Genomic DNA, 16,389 nt, shown 5'->3' with positions numbered 1-16,389 from the left:
TGTATTTTGAAAATGTATATAGCTTATTGCAACCTTTTAATACTTATAAGTCACACACACACACACACACACACACACACAGACACACATAAACGACAGGATAGATTATTTGAAGATCATTCATTCTTGGTAGCTAAATTTTTATTCAAAATTTACTGAATTTACGTGTTCTTGTATTACATGAAAAATATCTCTTAAAATGTTAATATGCAACTAAAACCTACGATATTCTTATATCCAATCTAGAATTATATGAAGTTTACATTGATACTTTTTTTCTTAATAAATGATAGAATGGTAATTACAGATATTAGCAGCAAATACGAATTATAAGATTAAATCTTTATTCTATTTGACATGTAAAATAAAAAAATGTATAGCAACTCCTAATATTTCTCGAGACAGCAACTTGAGACAAGACTTTACATAGCTCATTTCGTATAATAATTTTTACTATTTTTTTCATCTATACATACTGTAATTTATTCGGAATAGATATTTATACACAAAAATAATTAAGTGTCACGTCAATGTCTCTTAGCCCTTTAAAGGTATTTTAAGTACACTGTGGCTTATTTGCCACGTCCGTCCTTAATTTGTGGCGATGAGAAGATCACAAGAACGGCATAAGGTGCATTTTGGTGCTTAAAAGTCGTAACAGAAAGTCAGACAAATATTCTTCTCGTCACGACGAAAGTGTCGACATGCACGAACGATCACATCGGACAGTTGGACACGTCGAGATCGCCACCCCTCCTCCCCCCCCTCGTGTCATGTATACAGGCATGCACGTATACGCGGTCGCGCGCGCACGAGCAGCTCTAGGTTACGCGGATGAACGTCAAATCAAAATGCACAATCCCGGCAAATCATTTCGAATATTTCATAATGGGCGCGAAATATCATTACTCGCCGCCCGTGCAATCCACCCCTTCGTCCAACCGCTACCGCGCAGTCCACCCCTCGCGCAAAGCTCGCGCGAATTCGTCGGTGACCGTGCGTTACAAGCGCACACGAATGGAAGGAGATAGAGGCAGCAGAGACACACACATACACACGCGCGCACACACAGTGCAGTGAGAATGGAGAAAGAGGGGAGAGGCATCTATTACGCGTGGAAAGAGGATGGTAGAGAAACGGGGGGATGGGGGGATGGAAGGGCCTCGGTAGGATGAGAGCGGCAGAGGAAGAGAAACGTACGTGGAAACACGCGCGGCGGACGCGAGCTGACGTGAGTATCCGCGGGACGGGGTGGCACGCGGGGCACGCGTGCACGTATACCCGCGTATATCTATATACGTGCGACATACACACGGGGAGAGACACACGCGAACGCGGAGCGGGTACGAGCGAGAGCGCGCGCGATACGGGGTATGCGACCGGGACTAAATTACGTTCCCCGTAACGCGTTTAGCCGCGAATCGCATTGCGAGCGATCCGTATAACCCGAATATCGGCCGCACGCCAGAGATAGGACCGAGGGACTACTCGTCCCCCCCGGAACGAACGAGTATTACATCGCCCGATGCTGATCCAGTCCTCCATTTTGCCGCGGATTCTTCCGGAAACTTCCTACCCCCGAAATTGCTACTTAGGCACTATTACACGAACCGTCGGGATTAGTTGAGCTGGATTAGCGGTTCGCTATCTTTAAAAATTACTTAGAACGTGAACAAAGAATTAAGAATTCAATTAAGCGGTAAGCATCATTGCGCTAATCAGATGTAAAAAATCGTTGTTTTTCGTACTAAATTACAATGTTTGAATTAAATAAATTGGGCTTTTTTATTTTAAATCGCAATACGCGTTAATCGATGTTAATAGAAATAATTTTGTAACGTAGACTGAGTTGGTTCGCGCTGACCAACATTGTGACATCGGATTTTAGACGGTACAAGACATAAAGAGGGACTACAGGTCGAGGCTATAAGATATAGAAGGAAGGGAGACATATAGAAGGTTGAAACCCTGAAAGTGGGGAGCAACCACTCGAGGATATAGCGCGGTCCGCATTCCAATTCTCCGACACTTGGCCGGAGGTCACTTCTTGCGCATTAAATCAGCCTGGGTCGCGATTTCATGAATCGACAATCGAAGTCGCCGAATTCGGATTGCCGGTCGGTCAGACCTGCGGATATAACAACGATAAGGGTCGGTCCCTCGAATCAATGCGCGTAGAGGGAACAACCAAGAGGCCGATGCTACCTACATATCTACCTGCCTATCCAGTGCGTACCTACGTACCTACAACCTACAACCATCTCGTTTCTCGGCTGGCGAAATAGCCAGCGGTGGCTGCTGCTGGCGGCAGCAGCAGCACCAGCAGCACCAGCAGTAGGCAGGCAAGCAGCAGCTAGCAACACCGGCTACCTCCTCCACCTCCACCTACTCCATCTCCTCCTGCTGGTTCTCTCCATTTGCCTTCTCTCCCCCGTGCTGTACGGCGCGACCCGCGTACCCCCCTCCCCTCCTCTCTCCTTCACCGTTCATCTCCTCTCTCGTTCCCTCTGCGCGCGCGTCAACCTCCTCTACATCATCGTCGTTGAAATCACCACCACCATCCAGAGCTACCTACCATACCGCTACCATCACGGCACGGTACACACGGTACACTCCGGGTACTACTCCGGAATCGCATCGCGGCCACTCCAGTTGCATTGCGGGCAACGCCGAACCGTGCGCGCGTACACACACATACACGCACGAATATGTGTACGCGCGTAGACGATTTCACACACGCCTGTCCACGAAATCCAGACTCGCGGACGCGCATATACACTTACGTACTCATACGCCGGTATACGGTCGTACCGAGCGATGCATACGTGCATACGTGCATACGCGTGCGTACACAAGAGCACAACGGCCTAGCGTTGCCCTCTGCCTCCGGCCAGAGATATCGTTAGCATGCCTTGCTAATCACGGACTCGATAATAATACCGTGATTGATAGGACGAACCCCGTCCTCCTCCACCTCCTTCTCTTCCTCCACGTCCTCCTCCTCCGCGGCCACCACCGCCTCGTCCAACCTACCGCCTCCTCGAAACGAGTAACGTTCCACCCCTCGAGAGATCGAGTAGGAGAGAGAGAGATGAAGGGGGAGAGACAGAGAGAGAGAGAGAGAGAGAAAGAGAGAGAGAGAGAGGCCAGCCATTCTCTGTGCCCTTCTGACTTTCTCTCGTCCGTTCTCCTCGCTGATACCCTCCGTCTCTCTTCAGGTTCCTCCAACCACCCGCGCACGATGCCCTCTCTCCCCGCGCATACGCGATTTTTTATTTCCTCCTTTATTTCCTTCTCGTCGGCGAGAATGCGCGGCCGCGCGCGACTACGCGTGTCGTGTTCTTACTCAGACGACCCCGTTCGCCTAGCGCTCGATCGCGGTTCGCTCGCCAGAGAAAGAGAGAGGAAGAAGGAGCAAGAGAGAGAGTATTTTTATGTAATTCGAACCGATACGCGAGAGAAGCGCGTGAGGTAAGTGCGAGGGAGGGATGATGCACGGCGAATCGTTGATCCGCACTCGAAGACCTCGTGGCCGGCGCGCGTTTTCGTTACATTCCGATCGTTTAATAATCGCGTATCTGCTGCTCGGCAAAAGCTGCCTTCCCTCTCACGCGAGCCGAATCGCATTGGTCGTAATTATATTTCCCCTATTTTTCAACCCCTCGCGCAGGCCCTTAACCCTCTCTCATGTGCTGATTCCATTTTCATCTTACCGAAATGCGGCAAGTAATATAATTTAGCACGATAATCGAATCTCCGTATTATTCGTATATACGGCGTATAATTGAATTGGTACGGCATAAGATAAAAAGCTGCGGACGAGTCGAAATATCTGTGTTGTGGAAATTAATCTCCCGATACGGCCTATCAATATTAAAAATACGCGCGAATTTTTTTTCTTAAACAAAGTTACCGGGTTCTCCGCAATGGCATATGCATGAGAAAGTCCGGTCAGACTAGATTATAAACGCGACAATCTTAAAAGAGTATCGGGGAGTTAAAGTTAAATCATTCCACTTCTAAAATTTTAAATGAAATGCATTTATGGGTACGTCAAGTTTCAACTTAGGATCTCATTAAAATAATGTCCATTTAAAATTAATTAATGAATAAGATTTTCCCCGTCTATTTGCATCGCCGAAGCTTCATTCATGAAAACCACGAATAATTCCCGACGTTAAATGGTTTCATAATTAAAATTTTCTCTCGCTTTAAATTTTGCGCCCAGCCCCGCTGCGGAATTCGTCGGCCGCGGAGAGTGCACGCGTTTCCGCGCGACCTGTTACCGAGTCTTACGAAACACTCCGTGTATTGTTGGAGACCGAGTTTTTCTACGGCGTGCCCTCGATGCCGGGCTATTTCGTTTCTTGCTCGCGATAGCGAGACTTACACACGGCGCGGAATAAGTGGAATACATTTCCTCGCGTATTACTGCATTCTAACTGTTCATCCATTGGATCCCCCGAGCTGCGCTACCTGACTGCGTGTGCGCGAGCGAATCAAGGATCAAGATAGGCGTCCGACGAGCATGTGTGCGGACAAGAGCGTTACGGGCGTACGTATATGTGTGTGTGCACGCACGTGTCTGTGCATGTACGTTTTATACACGGTGGTAGCTGTCTCGCACGAACAACGAGCGCGCGCGCGCAGAAGAGAGAGAGGGAGAGAGAGAGAGAGAGAGAGAGAGAGAGAGAGAGAGAGAGAGAGAGAGAGAGAGAGAGAGAGAGAGAGAGAGAGAGAGAGAGAGAACGAGAGTACGAGCCAGCTATGCTGGCTATGATACCATTAGCATCAGTGATTAATGTATGCTGCGGCCTGTTCCACGGCGATGTGCGCGAGTTTCGTGTATACCCAATGATTGACTCGTAGACGAGAGCGGGAGAGAGAAAGAGAGAGACAACGCGCGAGCGGCGGAGGATGGGGGAGACGGAGAGAGCGCGCGAGAGAACGCAAGGGGAACGGAGATACACTATGAGAAGAGACGCGCAGCCCCAGGATCGCGGGGCGAAGCTTGCTTCGGACTGTCTCGATAGATCGGCAGGTAATTAATCGCGAAATACCGCGCGCGCGTCATCCGGAAAAAAATCCGCACCGGAAAAAAATTCGCCTCCCGCGAGCTCTCTCCGAGCGAACTCCGCTTCGCATGAAATTAATTTAAAAGTTCAAATATACTTTCGTGAGAATAAAAGTACGTCTGCGGTCAACTATCATTCTTCAGATCGTAATACGGAATTTTCGGCGAATATGTAAAGCTTCGTTTATTTATAATTTAATAAATTTTCTTCGAAACGAAAAGATAGTTAAGTTATTATTTAAAGAGTCGTAAACTTTTCTCTAAATTAACCACGTATATTAAGCATTTAATTTAAGAGAAAGCCTTCCGAATTGCGTAAAGATAAATATTTTAAAATCTTATCAGAGTAAAGATCGCGCTTGAAACACTGAACGCGCGCGGGCATAATCCAAGTAAATAGTTCCAACTAATCCTAACAGTATATAGCAAATCGACTAACTTTATGTTAATTTAAGTTACGTTACTTTACTTTAATTGAGCAAATTAACTAACTAATGGCACCAGCGTGTGCCGTTGCGTTACCATTATGTCGAGGTAATCTCTTAACATAATATAGCCGAGTATACTAACTCACGTTAACTCTGTATTGTGACATGTTGTTACAAGTGTGGCTTAGATTATCATTCTCAACGCTTCTCGTGCAGCTGGAGAATCGGACGCGAAATCGCCGGCGCATCCAGTAGACGAGCCGGAGTATCCACGCGATGGATTACACGGCGTGTGTGTCCGGCGGAGCGTACAGCGGAGCATTCTGTATTTTAGGCTAACAGAGAGGCCGAAGAGCCTTCGGCGACGCGCGCACGGCGCGCGTGGATCGATGCCAGAGAGTTTTGATCTACGATGATCCGGGAGAGATCTTCCCCACGCCGCACGCGCGCGGTGCGCAGCAAGGAACGTGTCCTCGAATAGGTTCCGGCGCGGCGGCCTGGCCGCCCGAGGAGGAGCGGGAATTAATTACCGAGAAACATGCGTTTCCATTAACATGCGCCGCGCGCGCACGAAGAAATTAATAACGCTCCTTTCACGCCGGGGAAAAAGTCAGGCCGCGCTAGATGGATAGGCTTTATGGCTGTCGGTGCTGTATTAACGACTGAGCGTGAACGCACACAGGACGCGAGAGGTATATCTATATGCGGCGCGCGTCGATGCGTATTCGCCTATTCGACCAATCGCGATTACGTCCCACGAGGAGAAAAAAAAGAAACGCCTAACAATAGGCAGGCCTACATAGGATTCGAGAACATCGCAGGCTACTTCCGCGATGAGTTCGTAAACATAATTTACAGCGAGATGCCGTTCTAGCGATGTACAGAGTGCTCAACTTGCTCCTCTGATGCATCATCTTCTTCATACTATGGATCTTTTTTTTTTTTTAAATTCCGCGGAGAGAGTCGAGAGCCGTTCCTTGGCAAAAGTTTTATTGGCTCTTAACTTTTGCACAAATTTTTAACGTTAAACTGCGAGATATATCCCTGCGAGGTAAGATTCGAATTAAAATCGTGTTAAAACAAATTCCAGTTTTAAAGAGCTAAGGAAAGAATAAGATATATATCCAATTTAATTTCATTAAATTTAATTGGTAACAAAAATTTAAGGATCTTATAAAAATTTTTGTAGCATGAATTTACGATATTAGGATTTGCGGTGCGGCGCACGTTGATCACCTCGCGATCGTAATTTCTATAACTCTGTAGCGGTTACGATAATCAGCCGACGCGTTTTTTCCCTCAATAAAAAGAGACGCGGCCTCGTTTAACGCTCAGGTAAAACTGCGGCCGCGTTATAATGCAACGCGCGATTAATACCGAGCCCAATTACGAGATCGGAATGAAGACGCCAAATGATGTCATAAATAATAGGCGCCAAGCCTACCCTTACTGGGTAAGATATTCGACGTGCCCTCGCGTATCTTCGACGACGGCAATGACGTCAGCGATTAGGTGTCATTTCCAACGTTAAAGTTGTCGTTTATTAATTTGATACCCACCGCGATATCGATTCCGCGTTCGTTACGACACACGCCGGGGAATGCCTTTCCCCGGAAAGGCGCTTTTACACCGATCTGGCCCGATCTATAAATCATCCCTTCGACGTGCTTAAAACTGTCTAAACTGTACGTATTTTTAGCCGACGTGGTTCCGATCGATCGTACACGACGCGCTCATAATTCCTCAAACCTCTACGCCACGAATTTTTTTACACGAATCTTTATTATATTGTCGTGTTTCGTCTGTGATTTTGGTCGCATCTTTGACACCAATTCTGAATGATGCATTTGCTTTAATACGTGCGATCGATGCGGATATTATATTGTCAATTGTGTAACGAAACAACGCAGGGATATACGACAAACGGATTATGCACAATACGCGAATTGTTATTGTATTGTCGCGTATGTCTACAATAATCCGTACGTTAAAATTGATAAAACTGCCGAGATTATACTCGGAGATATTTTTCGTCCGCGGCCGCATCGCGTGGGATCGCGTGGAATCCCGAAGGAACCCAGTCCGCGCGGTTCCGACGGGAACGCACGTAAATAATACATAGACCTGGAATTCATGCATTAATATTCAGGAGGCTCAAAGAAGGAGAGAGACCCCCCGAGCGGCCCCCGCGATCCATAAAAATGTCGGGGCTTCCGAGTGACGGCCGGAAACTGGGAGACGGACAGGGCCAATTGTTTATATTACTCGGTGCAACAACAATGGGGTTCGCCAGTAGCATCGCAACGCCGGTGTGCCGGTAGCGCTCGTATACGCCACGGTGCTTGCATTCCTTTTCCGGCAGTTCGACCGTGCGTCGCTTGACGCGATAATGCCCGACTAATGTCCCTTTTCCCCGTCGCCATTCACGCTCGCCTGATTCTTATCGGGGCCCACCTACGCCACACAGGCCGGGTACACACGGGGGACCGGCACACGAGATTTCACGTTTTGCCGCGCGCGGCTTGACTCGCGATCCGGCCAAGCTCCAGTGACTTCCACGGCGATCGACTTGCTTTGTTGTAAAACTCCATTTCTTTGAATTCCTGCCGACTTTAAATTGCTGTAGGCATTACGCGTTTGTTTATGGAGACTCGGGGTAATTTCAGAAAATTAATAAACAACATCCGCATCCTATTTTTCTTCCGCAGTCGACATCGCGCTCTTGATATCTTTCTCACGCGAGTCCCCCATATATACGAAGAATAATTCATTTGCAATTATTATTAGATTATTATTAGATTATTATTAGAATAATTAAGATTGAACGTTAATAAAAGAAGCAAACAGTAAACTTGTTTCGTATTTGACATAGGTTCTTTGAGTTTCTTAACGACGAATTGATTACGTTGGTAAATATGTCATTTAGATTGATATTATCTGAATAGTAAAATTCTGAAGTCAATCTGAACATTAATATAATATCGGTCACGTTGGTATATAGGATAATTGTACATAATAATACATATAGTATATAATAATTGTAAAATGTCCATGCAGTTGCTACGTTATTACTACGCCATAACCTTCCTACGGATCGTTTACTCAAGTAAGGACGGTGCATTCTTCAAGGGATGGACGGAGGACAGACACGGCCAAAATTTCATTCGTGAAATTTTCACGAGATCGAAAGATCCGACTCAGGGTGAGAAACGAAGGAGACGGAGAGAGGACAAAGGGGAGGAGGAGGGGGGTGGGTAGCCGGAGGGAGAGACAGAGCGAGACGGCGCTACCTTTACGGTAAAGTAAAATCTACAGAGCGCCGGGCGGCTACAAAGCATGGCTGGCCATTACGTATTTATTAACTTTAGAAATTTATAGATGCCTCCTGGGCGCGGGCCCCGTCGGCCCCCCGCGAGTAGCTACGTTCCTGTCCCCCCCTTCGTCCCCCGCGCCATCCAACACCCCCCGCGCGCCCACCCCCCGTCACCCTTGCCGCCGTCTCCACGGCGGCGGTCTCCACCCCCGGGGGCGGCCGCCAGCCAGTATTAAAATGAATTATTTAATATTAAACTTGGTAATTTTTAACCGTATTATATCAGAAATTATTTACGCGCCGGCTTCAGCGCGCGGCTATTTCCCGCTCCCTTTACCTCTGCCCTCTTCGGCCCCTCTCGTCCCATCTCTTCCTTGTATCCGCTATCCCCGCCGTACCCCTCGGCGGCAGCGGGACGCGCCGCCGGTTTTTCAGTAAATCATCCTTCGCACGGTTTCTTCGTGGATAATTATTGCCGCGAGTGCTACCGACGACGCGACGGTCGGTCTTCTTCGCGTCGAGATTTTCTCGAAAACCCGAATTTCACTGTTACTCTCTCGCGCATCTTTCAACTATCCTACCAAGTTAGGACAGAATTTGTTATACATGTGTATTTTTAGCGAGAATGAATTTCTTAAAGTCGTCGATTCACCTCCTTGTAATAATTGATACAGCGCCGATGATATATACAATTCAATTTTCGAACGCGTTCGTAAATTTTTATTCGCGATGTGAGACGTGGGAACGGTTGGAAAATTAATACTTTGCTCTCTTGCAGTTTATTCTGCCGGAGAGCCATCGAATATGCCATGAAAATTGCGCGTGAGGAAAAATAAATTCTGAATTTGTCAATGAATCGGAGGTTTCCGTTACAGCTTGCAAATGGTAAATGGTCTATCCGCCAAATGATTTAACGATTGTGATTGAGATCGCTTCCAGTTCTCAATACTTCAATTGATTACTCTTTACCGCGTGCGGAAATGCAAATTCCTTGATAATACAACAGACAATGTTATTACGCGCTCGGCGACGGAATTATTCTGGCAAATAATAAACAAATAAACGAACGGCCTGATGCCTATGATCAACCATTGTAACGCCCGCGATCCCGATGCGTCCCTGTTCAAAGCACGACAGACGCATAAATAGGTTTAAAGATCACAATGGACATACTTTAGGCTAAAAAAAACATTTCCAGACAATTAAGCATTTAATGTAACAATTGCGACGTTGCCATAAAGACAATTCTTAACCGTCAGAATTAAGACAAAGAGTAAATAAATTAAATTTTGACATGTGTATTCACCGTCACGATATTCACTAAGATTTTTCTCCATTTTAGAACGACATCTTCTCAATTATAATAAAATAAAAAAGGACACGATAGATAATCGTACGAGCGCCATGATGATTACGATAATTACCGTTATCCTTGCTAATATTAATTAAAATCGCCGACAATGTCCAAACTGGCTCTAAACAAATGGGCGAGCACTCGCGGGTCTTGCAGGTCGCGTGATTAGCGCTCGGTAAATATTGGTGCGCACGTACAGACGTGCGCTTACGTACGCGTACGTACACGCCGATCGGAAAATTAGCATTTACGAAGCGTGCACACGCACCAAGGTAAGCGTGCGTGCGTGCGTGCGTGCGTACATGCGTACGAGCGCGGAGGCCACACGCTCGGTCGCCCACGTGTATGCGCGCGCGCGAGCCCGCGATATTAATTGTTACGACGGGAAAGGTAAATAATTATTATAATTGTCCGGTATAATAATAGGATTCCGCGTTGGAGTGCCGCTTACATATCGTTCGTCGTAATAAAGCGCCCATGGATTTCGAGCTCTCGTCCATCGATATCAATATACGCGGGGGTGGCGAGGAACGTCGAGGGTTGGTTAACACAGCGAGAGGGAAAGAGAGGGAGAGGGGAGAGAAAGGGTGAGAGCGCCACTCTCGGTGTGCGCGAAACATATATACATATACATACGTGTGTATTCGTATAATTATATATATATATGTATACACGGGGCGGCTCTCACTACTCGCGCGCGGGTGTATAATGCATATCGAGCGGTTATATTATATGCGCGCGCGCGCGCGCCTAAACGAAAAGCCTAAATATACCGGGCGGTGTGTGGGGATCACGCCTATAGGCGGCTATTTGAGCGATAAACAAGCGTGCACGCGGGTGCGCGCTCGCGCTCGCGGGTTACGCGGGAGGGGGGGGGTGCAGGTAGGGGGGTACACCCGATGTGTCACACGCGGCGAATGGTAAAATGTACACACATATACCGGGTGGTACGCCTCCATTGTGCAGCCCGCCCCGTCGGTGTATCAATTGTGATTAGGGACAAAGATCCGACGAATTATTCCCGTTCCCGGTCTCTAATCTGATAGCCGTGGCGCTCGTGCGCGCACACGTCATTGCATCGATTGTTTCTGCATGTGGGAAATCATAAAGGGCAATGCGTTCCAAGTGTCTTCATTGTGCGATAATAATGAAACGCTAATCAAGTGTATCTGGGCGCCAGCGAGGGCCGTTTCCCCCCCCCCCTCCCGCCTCGCCGCTCCAGACCCCGCGCTCTCGCCCTGCCCGCCCCTTTCCCGCGACCCCCGCCGACCCGCGGATTAATTACTGGCTTCGCGATGCTTAAATTATTTTCCTCTCGATCGAAACAAACTCACCTACGTGAAGCGCGAGTAACTCTATCTGCGCGCTAGGGAAATCCCCCCTGGATCGTTCATAAATCGAGGACCAATTCATTATGCGAAACGATACGAAACGTACGTACGTGCGCACGTACTTTCAACCTCTTCCGCTGTAAGCGAGAGATTGAACGTTCGCGATCAGCATTTTGCATTGAAAAATGCGGCTCTTTCCTCTTTCCTCTTTTTTTCTTATCGTGCCGCGCCATCGTCAATCTTGGATGGATCGCCGAAGGTAATTGTGAACGGGGTATCACAGGGCGTTTTATTTTTTTGTTTGTACCTCAATCCTTAGATCATCCGTGTCAAGTTGGACGTACGATATTCTGACAAATGTCACATAAAAATAAATGACGTGAATAGATAAATTTTATAAATTCAAAACATATTGCGTTGAATTATGCTAAACTGGTTAAATTTAATTCTTTATACTTTTTTTACATACTTTATTATCCATGCTTTAACATTATTATTCGTACTGTTACATAATAATAAGATATTTAATAAAATATATTATTGAATTTTTCAAAATTGTATATTTTAGAACTTAATTAATTGCAAAACTTTTTAAGAACAGAGACGTATATATTTTTCATTATCGTTAAAATTTTTCAAGATTTATACGATAATTTCAAGATAAAAAATCTCAAGTTATTAAAAGAAAAACAGTTTTTCAAAGCAAGGCCTACGTTTTATTACCGATTAGCAGGCCTTACCCATCGTCGGGTCGGGAATGGTTATTACTCGCGAACGAGACGAGGCCCGCTCGCAAGTGTCTCATAAAAATTCTTAGCCGGTTCACGGAGCCTTTTTACGGCTTCATCGAGCCGTTTCCACGACCGACACCGTAATAGCATTCGGAGGGAGAGAGGGAAAGAGAGAGAGAGAGAGAGAGAGAGAGAGAGAAAGAGAGAAAGAGAGAAAGAGAGAGGCAGCGAAAGGCGCGCCCCAAAGGCCGAGAATGAAAAACCGAGGGGTAGACGGACGAATCAATCGCAAACACGGGAGGGTTTCGGCGTTTGCAGTGGTGGGTCACGACACTGGGTTACCGGGTGTGTGCACCCTTCATTCGAAGCTGGTGCGCCAGTCCACTCTTCACCCATCGAAATTCGGCTCGCGAGGATTCGATGTGCCACTCATGAGAACACGCACACGATCGTGCAACGGTTCGCGCTTGCGGTTCCGCAAATCGAACGGCTTCTACGCTAGTTGTCCCATCTTTTTTGTCGAATTATTTTTATTATGCCAGAATCTCTTGCCAATCTGGACTGATAACTATTTCTCAATTTAAAAAATATTGAAACACCTGTTTCGATAGAAAATAAAAAGGAAGTTCTATAAACGAAGGTTCGATAAAACAAGATAGACGATGGCATCAAATGTTGTCGTTGATTTTAGATTTTAGTTTGACTGAATTTTAATTTATAGCTTTGCGATGTTATAAAATATATTATAAAAGAAAGTTATAGAGCTTTAGGGAATATTGATCTAAATATGTCAAAGAGTTTACTATTAAATGCTAGCTACGGCAGAAAGACAGCTTTCATAGAAAGAATGCGAGCAGAATACTTTATGAAAACCCGGCTATTGTCACAGCTGAACATTCTCTTTGGAGAAAAGAATGTTATTTTATTTGTAAGCAACAATGTGCTATTAAAAGAAACTACTTCACACCTACAGAAATAACTGTAGCGCAGTGAAACATTTCTGATGTATGTGTGTAGGAATGATAAAAGAAAATAAAAGAAAAATGCCTGTGTGTATATGCGTGTGTGTGTATGTGTGTAATTTAAGAAAATAATTTATTATAAACTTTAGTATCAATATTCATAGAATACTTGTTCCACGTATCGATTAGATTTGCAAAACAGTACCACGATCCCACTTAAGAACGTACTCACAGCCGATTCTCACGCGGCTTTTGCGTAAGATTCATTTTTATTCCCGCCACGCGGGGATCAATCGAATCGGCGCGAACCGGTTCGACTCGGCGAGACGCGCGTCGATGCGCGGCGTTGCGTTGCGCGCGGTCTCGGGTCCGCGCGGACCGTAATTTTCCTATCGCGGGATTATAAAACCCCGACGATTCTATCCCGCGGGATATTGTTTGTCGAGTAAATATTACCAAAACACTTCTCGCGCGCGGCGCGGCGCGGCGTGCGACCGCGCGCGCGCGCGCGCGTGTAACCGCCACGCCGCCGTTATTGCATATGCATCGTATATGCGCGTTGCGCGCGTGGTGGACAAGCTTCCGATATACGAGTTGCGAAACTTTTGGGTTTCCATTTGGCGGCGCGTCCCGATTGGACGAATCGACATTGTCAGAGGGTCACCCTCGGCAGGTCTCCTCGTCCGCCTCCCCGAAAACACGTCACGCACATTCGCGCGGACTTATGGGCATAATTCGTCGGTATTATTTGTGAGAGGGGTCGCACGTGCGGATCGCAATGGCGTTACCCGGCCGTGTACTGTATTTTCATCCACAACTACGTCATGTTTACCGGCCTATCTTTCCACCCTTTTGTCGCATCCCTTGTTCCACGACGAAACCCCCTCGAGACTCGGTTAAAATTGAAGATCGCCTGGTTCTCAATTCCGGCGAGCTCGGAGGGGGTCAAAGGTGTAGAAATAATAAACTTGTCAAAAGTGAGCGTCAAAATCTATGGGTGCATGTCCATATAATTCAAGTACCTACAAGAAACTGCAGTATAGATTAAAATCTATATAAATCTATATAGATGTTTGTATAGTTACAATATTCTTAGAATATTTAAGGAAATAATTTTTATTATCCTGACGCAATCGAAGATAGCGGTACCTCCATCATTAAAATAATATAAAAACATTTTATTCTATCGGCATTATACCTAAATTTTCTTACTATAGGTATGTAACGCTACGTGGTCGAAATGCCCTTGTTTCATCTCACTCGGCGCATTTAGCAGTCGTCGGGAAGCGACAGTAAGACGTTAGCGTTTCTATTCGTTTTCCAGACTGTTCGCGAACAGACACGGAAACAGTGGGCAATTACAAGCATGCGATGCCAGGCAGGAAAGCGACGAGGGAAAGAGAGGGAGATGGAGAAAAAGAAAGAGAAAGGGGATGGTACTCGCAGAAGAAGTGCACAGCCGCCAATCACGAGGTGTCAGCGGCGGCAGGCTGTCATTAGGCGATTAAATTCCCGTAGCAGCCGATCTGTCTTCGTTCGCGTAAATCTTCATCAAGTTTCGATTTTCCGCGCGTTTCGATGCGATGCGAGGCGAGGCGAGGCGAGGCGAGGCGAGGCGAGGCGAGGCGAGGCGAGGCGAGGTGATGCGCGAACGGCGCGAAGCGCCGGCGGCGTCTCCGTTCCGAAGCGCCGAAGGGCAAAAAGCACCGTCACTCCGCGGCGGTGATCAATAATACATCAAAGAATAACGGTGAGAATATCGGGAACGGCTGGCCGAACGTCGCGACGGCTAAAGATAACTCTACGAGACGTCTCACCTGCGCTGAAAAATACTTTAATGATAAATTCTCTTATGAACTTGGCGCCTATAGAGAAAAATGAATGCCAATTGTCTCGCAACCGTTTCATTTTTCATTGTTACATGCTTCGGTAATCAATTCTGTAATTAACATTTGATTAGAACAGAATCTGATCAAGATCATTAGTTAAACGGGGTCGTATGTTTACATACATAACATCTCAATTTAATTTACATAATGTACAAGATTTGCACGAAAAAAAAGAAAGAAAGAAATTATTTCAGCAAATGATGAGGCGCCAACAAGGCGTAATATTTTAACGTAATTAATAGTTAAAGATAGAAGAAGCCTTTGTCATTCTGTAATTCGGTAATAAAAAAAATGCGATGTATGTAGTTACTTACATCAAAGAATATTGTCTGTTCCACGATAATACGGCAGGCTTCGTGCAAAACTTTAAACTTAACAATATTAAAATATCTTGCGATTGCAACGGGACAAACTATATATTGAATTAATGACGGAAATTACTCGGCGTTATTTACTCAGATAATCGCATAAGCGTTGTTTTACGTTTTACGCACGATGGCGGGTTACGACCTGCATTAATCATAAATGCGTTATATGCGCATTTAATGATTTATATTGAATCGGCGGAATAGAATTTATACATTGACAATCTGTTTACGCAATAGTAGGACTTATAAATATTCGAATTGTAGACAACCACTCTCAAGGTTGGGCAAGACATTTGCTTTATTATTGTCTAGACTAAAAATTATAATACTGCATTCTTAATTTATGATAATACGGCCATTTTTATCGTATTCAATTTTACTGAATCCACCTTTGACATACTTGTCTGCCATCAAATTAAGGATACAAATTCCATTTCTGATTGAACGTATAGAGTTCATACTGCATACATAGAGGATGAGCCAATGAGATTTTCCATCACGTTTTTAAATCAGTAACCGACTGATTTTTGTAAAATATGTCGAGGCTGGTAGAAAAATAAAAAAAAATGTTTTATTAAAGTAAATTGCAAATTTTCATTATCTATAACTTCTACATGCGATTTTTCGAAAAAAAAAACTGAATTAAAGAAAAAAATACAGTAGCAAAGAAAATTGAAAGATCTCTAAAACGATATCCTTTAAAAACAAAATTGACGTGTTTCGGTAATTTTGCATAAATCAGGGGGTGAAAAGTTTTCATTAGCTCATCCTATATATATATATGTGTGCATCTTACAATTAGAAAATTGTCTCCTTCTCGATCATGGTAAATTTGAGATCAATGGTCTCAGCAAAAATTTAATCGCAAACTATCATTATTCTTTTAAAATGTCCAGTATATTAAATATCTCGACGATTAAATCTTGAAATTAATTTGCG

The 16,389-nt window shown here is 45.4% G+C and overlaps 1 protein-coding gene and 1 pseudogene across 1 annotated transcript in view; one reads left to right on the top strand and one right to left on the bottom strand.

Annotated features, from left to right (window-relative positions):
* Nucleotides 1-16,389, bottom strand: part of LOC139771184 (protein bric-a-brac 1) — a 352,506-nt gene that overhangs the window by 297,781 nt on the left and 38,336 nt on the right. The gene's annotated exons all lie outside the window — the stretch shown is intronic.
* LOC139771187 (uncharacterized) lies at nucleotides 4,344-15,074 on the top strand (annotated as a pseudogene).

This window comes from Temnothorax nylanderi, unplaced genomic scaffold (assembly GCF_030848795.1).
Source record: "Temnothorax nylanderi isolate EJ_2023f unplaced genomic scaffold, tnyl_v1.0 TNYL_tig0036_pilon, whole genome shotgun sequence".
In the NCBI taxonomy this organism is placed as follows: Eukaryota; Metazoa; Arthropoda; class Insecta; order Hymenoptera; family Formicidae; genus Temnothorax; species Temnothorax nylanderi.
This window is presented reverse-complemented; position numbering and strand designations above follow the sequence as displayed.